At 26.3% G+C, this 12,426-nt stretch overlaps 1 protein-coding gene across 1 annotated transcript in view; it reads right to left on the reverse strand.

Annotated features, from left to right (window-relative positions):
- The window catches only part of norpA (no receptor potential A), a 55,359-nt gene that overhangs the window by 42,607 nt on the left and 326 nt on the right, over positions 1 to 12,426 (reverse strand). The gene's annotated exons all lie outside the window — the stretch shown is intronic.

The following is a 12,426-nucleotide window of genomic DNA, read 5'->3' on the forward strand; positions in this document are numbered from 1 at the left end:
TATTTTTCTGAATCTTAATAAAGCTGTATGTGTTCTTATTTGGTTTTTCAGCACAATTAATTGATGCTGTTAGTACATATTTTTTTTCTTTTATATATCTAAATTTTTTGTTATAATATTTGTAATAATGATGGCTTAATATAAATGGAGTTGTACAAAACATAAAAAGAAGAATAAAAAAAATTATAGAAGAACTGAATTAGAAAAGAAATAACAAGAAAAGTTATAAATTGAAAAATTGTATGTAAAGAAAACTTCCAAAATATATGCTTTTGTTTTTTTTTTTTTTTGTTTACGCGGTTTCTCGGTATTTTCTTTCAGTTAATAAAACTTAAGTGTATTATGTGCAAATAAATCTTTAAGAGTTTTTATTTTCTGGTATTTGTATTTTTCATTTTTTGAATGTCTTGGAAGAATGTATATCGATATATTTCAGAAATGGAAAACTTCTTTATAACATATCAAGTGTAGTTTGTTAACTCCATTATGAATTCGAATGAAGTCTTACATTTTTATTGCCAATAAAGAGATCATCGATATGGAACTTTAACCCTCATTAATTGGTTTATATATTGTGGGATAGACACACGATTTAATGAGCGCTGCCGCCAGAGATTGAGGTATTATTAACCACAGCACTCGAAGTGCTTTAGTTTGTAGTTTGCTAATACTTAGCTATATAAATATACTATGTATTGTGTACAATATAAAAATATAAAAGCACATGAAACAGTCGGAAGTACTAATAGCGCTTGTACGTAATAATATAATGTATTATATTTATATGTGATTACATTATACATTTATTAGTCACTAAATATAGGCACATCATAACGACTCCGTTATTTGTTGTAAAATTTGATGTTTATCGCGTTTAATTTTTGGTGATAGAACGATTGTGATAGGGTTGTAAATTAGAGCAATCGTACTAGGTTATACGGTGTAAAAAAAAAAGTATACAAACAAGATTCAATACATCATAGGTACTTTTTAGCGCATAACCACCATATTAAGTATACCTATATAATACGCGATAACTGCATAATATAATAATAATACTATTATCACAGATAATAGACAATAGTATAGTTGTTGTATTATTGTCAGTGTGGCTACACATTATTGGTTAACGCATGTTATAATAATAATAACGTAGGCACCTATAACTACACTTATATATTAAAACGATTGCACGCACTATATAATGTCGGTTTTCCGTAATTGAATTTCGGCGGTGTGCTAATTACCAGCCAACACCTTAATATAATGTAATTATTATTATTATTACTATTATTATTTACATACCATTGGCAAGTGTAAGAAAACTAATTTAACTCGTACAATATAATATATATATATAATCGCATCGTTTGCGTGAAGATGGACCGGTGGCGGTGAAATGGGTGTGAAAAGTCAATATGCGTTTTGAAATCGTCCTATTATTAGGATATACTGCTGCAGCCGTCAAAACGATGATAATAATAAAATTAAAATAAGGTGAGCGAATTTACTTACAGCAGCTGCCGGTATATACCCTCAGTAGTGTATCTACGAGTACCTGTAATAATGTATTTTTATAAATATTAAATTATATTATACCGGGTGCATGCGAATGATATTATAATATTTTTCAAGTGCTCGAGACACAACGACGATGAGATATTTTTTTATACATCACCCTATCGTTTGGACAACGAACCGTGACGAACAGTAAGCAATTTGTCCGATGCGAATTTTTTTGTTCAACACAATATATTTTTATGCTTGATAATTTAATGTATATGTATTGTACGTATATACTCCACACTGCTACAGCACCGTTTACACGTATACACCCACTGCCGGTTAGGTATGCACCTTTTTACATTTTTTCTTGTCCAAACCCGCTACCTACTATATAATATTATTAATATTGTGATATAAATACATTTTTTATTTTTTATCGCGAACAGCGCGCTTAGGTTATCCCCGACCATTAAATTATTATTATGATTTTATTATCACTACCTACTATTACTATATACATAGATATTTTTATAAGTTTTATTAGGTAAACGTGTTTGAGTTATAAAGAATATATAATATATATATATATATATATATATTAGTATGTTTTTTCCTTAAAAATTTCAAAAATAAAAATAAAATCGCTGTCTATAATAATGTAGCCAAAATGAGATATTACATCATATTACCCTTCGGCTTTTGTTAACAAAAAAGTCAGTATATACATTTAGGTATTCTGTGTTATATGTTAACTCTGAAACATCCCTTAACCCCTCCCCATCTCCGTAAATGTATATAGTATAAAATAATAATATATTACTGTTGTTGGCGCACGCGTCACACGCGTACTTGCTCAACACTTGTACAACCGGAGAAACCGCTTTTCAAAATACCTCAAAAACCGAAAAAATCTTATATTACTGCTCCTCCGCCGCATAAGCCAACGACATGTAAGACATGTACTCATGCGTATGTAATATGTGTGTTTGTACGTGAACACAGTGAAATACGTGTAATATAACATTAGAATTGTGCTTTTGAGAAACCTATGAAAATTCTATACTCGTATTTTAGCATCCAGCGATATAATATTATAATAACAATAATGATTAAACAATGTTTATACATACACGAGGATTTCTATTGTGTGGACGTAGAGAACGACAGCGGTGACGATATAACGCCTGCAATGCTCCTCAGACCATAACTACAAGTAAACGTCGCTGTTTTAAAGTAATTTAGTACAAAGCAAAGGTATACCTAATATATCACATACTGTCCCAAAAGACCAAAATTACTCGTGTGTATCTCAGTAATAAATCAATGCGGATCTTAGTAATTCAGCAATTTCACTAATTAGCAATCCGCATTTAAAATTTGGATTTATGATTTTTATAAACAAAACAAAAATATATTTTTGTATTAATCCAAATGTTTTAGACATTAAAAAAAATATATTAAAATTTAGTGGAATTCGACTAATTTAAAACACAGTTGAAGTTTTTGATTTTTATATGAGAATAGTGATTCGTTTTTAAATTGTTGACATTAACTATTAGAATTCTTTTTACGGCGATTAATTTCCATTGAGAAACTCGTGTGGATTTTTCACCTATACAGAGGACTGAGAGAGGATACGGGACTTTGTGGTATACCTACCGTACAATCTATAAATTATAATTTATTTATAATAGTTAATACATTGTTTTCTATTAGATTTATCATATTATTTGTGTGATATCTAATCTCACACGGCACTTCAAAGACTAGAGCCCACTTCAATCATTTATTCGCGCGTATGGTATTTAAATATTGATTATTACGTTATACAATTATAAACCCGTGTGTATTTTAAAACGTGCAGTCCGGCAGAACGTTCGTGTGTGACTTGATAATATGGTTGTCGTTAAACTTTCGGAAAATATGTTTTAATATTGTGTATTATCATATTTTCTGTGTGACGAAAACAACTTGTTAACATCGAGCGCCATGGCATGCAATAATAAGGGACCCGCAGTGGTGACAAAAACAGTCATGTACAAAATATTATATTAAATTATGCTTAAATGCGTATTATTTTGTTATATATGTGTCTATCGTATAATGTATATTCGAAATGGAACCAAGATTTTTGAAAATTATATAACGTAATATATTATACACGATATTGCTGTAATTCTCGCGAGTATTACGAGCACAAAAAAGTGGTTTTCACAATGCAAACGCATAATAATATTAATAATATGTTTTATAGATAGGTAGTATTTTAATTTAGAATACATGTTATACAAGATATGGTTAAATCATAGACTTGATAATAGATCGTGTCATCAGGTTTATGGATTTTATCGTTTCAATAATGTTATTATAACAATATTGTCAGTTGATATTTCTATTCATAAATAATAATTTATATATTATACGCATTATTCGTTATAGGTAAGTATTTCAAACAAGATAATTTGTGTGAAAAAGTACCTTGCCTAAAAAACACAGGCTAAGCAAAACTAATTTAGAAAAATAACCAAATGTACATATATTCAATAAACTCCCTCTATTGTTAAACATAATGTATCCCCACAGTTTTAAGACTAATACTCTATTACCACTATTTTGTAATTGTTACAGGCTAATAACCTCTGCAGGAGTTGAAGCCTTATTTAAATTTAAAAAAAAAAGTACCTTGCCGTAGACTTTTGTTAGAAAATATTATATTATTTATTTAACCGTTGTTGATTGTTTTATATAGGTATTAATGTATTATACTTTATACGTAAACATTTTTAAAATGAAAACACCAAAACAGTTCAAAAAACAACTGTAAAACATTCGATTCTAGAAAAATGCAGGAATTATACTATAATAGAGTTAAAAGTTCTTTAAAGTTTTAGCTTTAAATCATACACAAACAAAAAACGTATTTAGGGAAAGTTTTAAGTAAAAATCATCATATTTTACTAAAATTGATTGAGTTTCAATCATTTAACTATATAACTGTCTATAATATAGGCAATATAATATCATAATCATACAAAAGACAGGTTTTTGAATGAAGGTAAGTAAGTAACACATATTGGTGTTCGGCACGTATGCGTAGGGTGGATAAAAGTATTTGGGCGTTAACAAGAAAAGAAATAAAGTAATATAATTTTTCTAAAGGTCACGGTTGTTGTTTGAACTTCTGCTTAAAACGCATATAAAAGTATTGAGTTTCCAATTTACGACATCGATGTCGAATATATATCGAATTTATATTGAATATATTTTTTTCTAAATAATATACTTCTCAAAGTTTTTATAATAATTTAAGCCTACTCGTATATGAAACATGCAAACGACACACCGATTGAACATAAGAATGAACTAGTGAAGTCATTTTTTTTGGGGCTTAAATTAAGTTATATTTATATTTATCAACGCATATTATTATTATATGCGCATTAATTGTACAAAAAATAAAGTTAAAACAAATTCTTGACATTTTAAGTACCTAAAATAGTTTACATGACTGGTTTGGGAATTAATTCACATTAATTAACGTGCGCACAAATGTTAGAATTATTAGCGTAATTTTTAATGAAAATCGAAAACTACACCACCGTCTAAGCAGGGCACTTCAGTTCCCGTTATCATTTATTGTTGTATATTTTATTCGCCTCTCTGGTATTTACAATTGTAAAAATAAAGTCTGCTCCTTGTTAAATTTTCTTCTGGACAAATCCCCTCGATTAAGCACGTTATAATAATGTGCTCTATAAAGATTATAATTCTACAGTGCTGTAAATTCGCCGATATAATACGTAGCCATATTAATTGACATTAAAAATTGAAAAAAAAAATATATAATATATAACAATAAACTAATTTAAAAAGATTATTATTGTCATGCGCTTCAAATAGAAATAATCATATAAAAAAATCAAGTTGTATAATTTAAAATTAAATATATTTTATAAAAAATAACCAATAGCAATAGGAATAAATGAATATTTAAAAACACAAAAGTTAGACAAAAAATTCTAAAGACATAAGACAATGGATACCAAGCATAATTTAATTTTAAAACATGCTATATAATATATAGGTATACGGTATTATACATCAGCTGATGGTCCATAGGAAATTGTTTAATACGTTTTGAGCTAGTACAAAAGAAGTAATTACAGTAAAAAGTATGTTATTTTCACTAAATCCTAATTAGCAGGTACCAACCTACGAGTCATGGGTAACGACAAAATTAAAACTTAAATCAAAGTATCTTCACTGTAGTATAATACATATCAATATATTGCAGTATAACGTTTTTGTTATTTATACTTAATTACTAATTAGGTACAATATTTTATGCAATTACAACGATAAAATATATTAATAAATGCTGCAGCGAACAATTAATTACTATACTCGCTATATTAGTACCTTAAATTAATTTAAGTTTATTCAATATAAAGAATATTATATACAGAAAGTTAGTACTTATTTTGCTTTATGCGATATTGAAAATCAATACACAATTATTTTATCTTTTCGGTAAGTCTTTTTTGTTGATTATTTTTACGTACCATATAATTATTATGTATATTACACAGTTTCAATATCGTCATACAGTTATATAACCTATGAAAATAGTCCCAACAATTTTTTTTTTATTATTTGCAAACATTAAATTTGATTATTCAATTCATTTTTATGTAAATATTACTATACTATTGAAAACCTGAAACAGGCATATAGCTCATGTTTTGATATTTTCCTCTAACTAAAAAACTTTATATATTAATAAATATTTCAATTAACGGGAATAATTATACCATAGTGCGGTTCGGGAAATGTGTTCTATTAAATTTACATTGGGTTGCGCGTCAAGTGTTTTATTTGCGTAGTTCGACTTGGAATAAATTACATGCATTTTATGTAAATAAGAATATTGTAAAATTTCAACGAATGTGCGCTCGTGTGTGATTTTTCTCGAACAAAACTTTGGTTATTTCCAAATTCCAATTGCGTTTCGACAGACTTTAATGTATTATGTATTAACTATTAAGCACTTATAAAAAAAAAAAAAGAATGATGGTTTGGATGATAGTATCTACGGTAAATAAACACGATTGGGTGCTATGAGGGCAGTTAGAAATTGTTCGATGTATGAAAATCGAATAGATAGCTAATAATCGAATTCATATTACCGTTATTGGAATCTATTATATTATAATACAAGTATAAGATAAAAGGTATAGTTAATTAAAATTATGAAATTGAGTTTATTTCTCGTTAATATTAATTTATTAATTAATTGATATTAATACTCTATGAACGTATGGTTATTGGTTAAATTATAGGATACACTATATTATAAATTTGGGATTGTTCTATGTTTTTTAATACTTAATTTTAACGCAAATCATAAATATAATAATGTATGCATAGATTCCCGTAAACAGGTGTAATCGTTATTAATGATGAGAGTAAATCTTATAAAATGCAAAATGTCAAATAAAACTCCACCCACAGACCATCGTTTATTTTAGTTTCAAGGCTTCAAGGGGAAACATTTTCTGAATTGCCTTGTGAATAGATACTCAGATGTTAACATAAATTAAATCAGTTCTAAAATACTGGTACACTTTTAAAATGTTGAATCAATATAGCCTTAATGTTTCAGTAAGGTAATTCATTGTAATTGTTTGTTTATATTTTAACAAAAAAATGAACTAAAAGCCAATATAATTGTAAAAAAGGTCGTGAACTGTCAGTAATTGACAAACAATTTTGTACAATATTCAAATGTGCCATCGGTATCCATTGTTTTAATTTTACTTAAAAATCGTAAATTTCATTTGCATGTCAACACTACTTTTCCATTAATATAATTATTTAAAAACAAAAATAGTTCATCTTCGTTTGCATTACAGTTAACGGGATTTACTGCTTGTATGAAGGAATAGTTATTGGAAATATTCGTTCGAAATGTCGGTAATTTTTCAGTTCGAGATAGATATGGATTATTTTTACACAGCGAACATTATTTGTAATTGTTGATGTATTAATTGAGATAGTATTTCATACAACTCTTGTGTGCCTTTATGTTAAATATCATTACTTAAAACTAGTTGATCTATTATTTCATCTTAGATTGCCACGATTTCGGAAATTATTTATTATTTGGTACACCATACCTAATCAAGTATTTGATATCAGTTTGGTAAATCCAAAACAGTGTGAAACTAAATTTTATATACAATATACATTATAGGTATTAGGTAATATGAATACAAATCACTGATATTATAGTTTGCAGTATCCACATAATAGAGCCAATTACTGTAAATAATCCTCTTTGATGAAAAGTCACACGAGAGTTGCATTTTTTATGAAATACCAGTTAAACTAAAATACATAAACAATTAACTGAAAATATTTTCCAGTGTTAAAAAATACTAAATTGGTCTAGTTTTTATTGACCGTGCAGATGACAACAAACCGAATAACAACTTACTTATGTATTGCATATAAATCAGGAATCGGTAACAAAATCGATAAATGTTTATCATAATTTATAATATTAAATAATTAATTCGCCACATAACATCAGAACCCTTATAAAAACTCTACTAAGAACTCAAAAAAAAAATCAAAAAAATTTTTTTACAACCGCACCAAATAATTGTAAATTAGATGTAATTCGTGTACCTAAATTATATACCTTTTTTACAGGATGATGCTATACATGGGAAATTAACTGGTAATCGAGTTATTAACGATTATATGTATATAAATATTTCATAATATAAACTGTACCAAAGCAAATAAATATAATATCTTTGGAATTAACTATATATAGAATTTAAGAGTAGAAATTTGAAAATTAATTCATGTTAGTACTATACAAATTGCACCTGAGTTACTTTGAAATATTAAATTGATTCGACTTTATCAAGAAATATTGTATTTTTTTTTTTTAATAAGAAATCGTAACAAAAACAACAACATCATTTCGTTGGAATTTATTATGTGTTTATCCAATTATGATATTACATTAAGTTATTTAAGAGTATAAAAATTAATAATTAATGTTTCACAAACGTATCTACAAATGAAAAAAGTAATACAAAATTAAAAAAAACATATGAATTCACTTACCATTCACATAAGTGAATTTATTCAATTTATTTTTTTGTTAACAGAAATTTAAGAAAGTGTGACTCATGCTTAAAAAATGAGCAATGTGTTTACTAAATTAGCTTTTTTTTAATAATTGTTAGTTAGTAATTTAGTATAGTATATGCATTTAAGTTATTTCGTAATATAGTAAATTTATATTAAGAGTATCCAAAAACTAATGAAGGATGGGCACGTACCTAGTAATACCTACATGATTGTATTCAATATATTATTACAATAATACTGAAGTATTGAAGTGTAGATTATAGGTACTTAAAATTATTTAATAAATTTAAAATTAAATTATCAATATTCTTATTTAACTTAATATAAATCAAAATATAATAATAAGCATTTAAAATGTTAATAATTAAATTGGAGAAATAATTTTTGAGGTTACCTATCTCAAATCCGAAATGAATTAATTTTGTTTGACCGTGGTATAAATATAATATATTTTATAACATTACCATAAAATGTTTAATGTATTATATTTTGCATAGTTATCCGATTATAGAAAACTGACTAACGGGTAATGAGATTTTAATTATATTAACTGATTGCCTTTAGGTGGCCTACGTAACAAAGACTATTCTGTGAAATCTTTATGTAAAATGCGAAAAAAATGCATTAATACATTTAACGAATACCTAAAATATACAGTCGGAATTATATTATAAACGAAATACGACTGCCGACCACCGCAGACTGTGAATTAGCCAAGATTTTAATTTTAATATTTTCCGTAATTATTTAATTTAACATTATGTAAATTTTATAAATTATATACATAGAAGAATTTGCTTGTTTTTAAAAAATTTATAATATAGAATGAAATGTTTACATAATATAACGTCACAAATATTCTAATACACATATGTCATATATAGTATTAAAATAATATTGAATGATTTAAAATTGTTCATTTAAACAGCTGATTCACATACACGATGAGACGGATCACTATTATACTCTTATTATAATAAAGGTACAAAATAGGTAATAGGTAATTATTAAGAAATTATTACAATTTTTCGGTATGTATAAAACTAAACGTAGTTATACCTATAGGCTATATGTCTGTTTTTTTTTACAACAAAAAATTAGTAATTACTTTAGGTACATGCCTATAATTGAAGTTATATTTAAAAATTGAGGGAGTCTATTAGCTAATCAACTTTTTGATGTTTTAATTAGTAGTGCGTTTAGGATTTCGGTGCCTCGGGCACATATATTGTCTATACAGCTTATGCATAATTTACTCTATAATGCTATAAACCAATCCCCTAGGGATACAAACACACTTAATATACACATATACATAAAATATACGAGCAGCACAAACAGGTTAGTTTATAATTTTATACCTACATAAAGGTATAACATACAATTTTAAAACCCATAAAAACGTAAATCTGTCATAATATTTTTCTTTACGATAAATTTATACATTCAAATTTTACTTTACTAAGGGTAAAAAATAAAACACCATAGTACTTATATCACATATTTTATGTTGCATATAACATATAATATATCCAGATAGAATATTATACTCGTATTAACACATATTGACAAAAGCTATATAATTATTTTTACCTACCAACATACAATTAGGTCGCTGCTAGACATCAATAATACGTTGTGTCACATAGTTATTATTATTGGTTATTTAGTTTAAATTGTAGATTAAATAATTGTTCTTTTCAATTTACTCGGAATTACTTCTGTCGGAGTAATAATATCAAATATTTATGATATTTTGATATTACGAAAACTTAGGTTTTTACTTTTGAGTAGGTCTACAATGTATATTGTGTTAAATTTTATATTTATTTCAATGATAAATCATTGCATGTATACGAAGAAAAACGATACTGAGCAGAATTACGAGTCAGACTATGTATATAGTAGTAGGTATAAGAGATATAAGGACTTTTTGTAATTTTAATATTATTATTGTAAAAGGGAAGGTTTAACAAATCTTTTCAAAAACATCACGTGTTTTATTAAATAGAAAAAAAATTGTAACATTATTATACCTATTATTAACCTATATTAAAATATGATTTTTATTAATTAAAAAAGCAACATCACGTTATGTATAAAATTGTGAATAAGTTCATAGTAACTATAAATAGATTACATTTAGGCTTATTATTTTGAAAATTGTATGTGTTAAGGAACTATAATTTATTAAGCATATAATGTAGAAATGTTTCAGATCCTATGTTTAATATATTTTTTTAATATTTATATTGTAAATATAACATAAAATAGGTGTTTCAAAAATTGTTATATGATATCTGGAAGAAGTGGAAGGTTTGAATATAAATATTTTGAGAAGATTTCAATTCTCTTAGACTACAACTATTTATATATATCCGAATAAAATTACGAAAAATCAATTTGATAAAATACCTTTTGTAAATAAATAATTCACGTTCCTTCGTAATTTATTTTTGTCATTTCCGATTATTTTGAAAAGTAGTTGGAACTTTTAGACTTTCTCAACTACCAATAAGATCCAATTGACGTGGAGGCCTTTTTATTTACAAATTAAATATTTAGTTCCTACTAAGGTACTCAAAATAATATAAATAACCCAGAAATTAATCGTACAATATATTAGCGTTTTACTTATTTACAAAATTATAACAGTGATCCAATATGTGCAGGATCTAAAACCCGAAAATATTTATAAACATTTTAACAACTTAAAAGCTAATTGTTAAAATTTTTACGTCTTGATAATCAAAAAAAATAAAAATAAAAATCCACTAAGTAATAAATTTAGAATGAAAATGGGAATCATTTAAAAAGCAAACATTTGAACCACCATAGAAAACTTTTAAAGTATTATGTAGTACAAACAATTTAAAGAATTTGAAAACACATTATGATCTATTAAAGTATATTTTAAAAATCAGAATTTGAATAAATGAATAAATGAATGTGAGCGACGAGCATACTTGGTGAATCACCCTGCAGTAGGTTGCAGAATGCCTGTATTACTATATTTTAAAACACACCGTAACGGTTATTTTGTAGTTCATTATGTTGTAAAATTATTTAATCGTTGAAGGTATATATATATATATTATATACCTATATATAAATGGGATGTAATCATATACTAAGTAATGGAAATGATGTTATTTTTAAACACAAAACCGTTTTTGATTCCAAATTACAATATCAATTTAAATAAATACCTACAGTATATAATTAATTTATTATTAAAACAAAGTTAGCCATTAGAGTGAAGCTATGGCAGAAAAGTGAATAATTCAACGACCGTTTAAATATAACGAACTTCGGCCGACGGGACTTCTCACACCACACGTGTAAAAGCAACTCTCCCACTTAAAAACAAAAAAAACTTTCGACTACAAACCTAATATTATATTATTAATATACACGTTAGGAATGAAAACCAATCGTATAACGTCCCAAAACTACGGCAGATTATGAATTATTTACACCTTTTAATTTAAAAAAACAACCTACATCGCGTGTTCCCGATTTAATTCCGGGTGACTACTACACGCACCCTAATTTATCTGTCTATTATGAAAATATATTTCACACGATGAAAATCCGGCGAGAAAAAATGCACTAGAATCGCGTCCGCTGCTGTTGTATATTATATTATTGGTTGAATTGTGTATAATATTATGTAGTTGAACATAAAATATAATAATAATAATAATGATATTGTTTATTGCATTTTAATACCACCATACATAATTATAATAT

This window comes from Diuraphis noxia, unplaced genomic scaffold, assembly GCF_037042655.1.
Source record: "Diuraphis noxia isolate RWA-SAM2 unplaced genomic scaffold, SU_Dnox_SAM2 contig0004, whole genome shotgun sequence".
In the NCBI taxonomy this organism is placed as follows: domain Eukaryota; kingdom Metazoa; phylum Arthropoda; class Insecta; order Hemiptera; family Aphididae; genus Diuraphis; species Diuraphis noxia.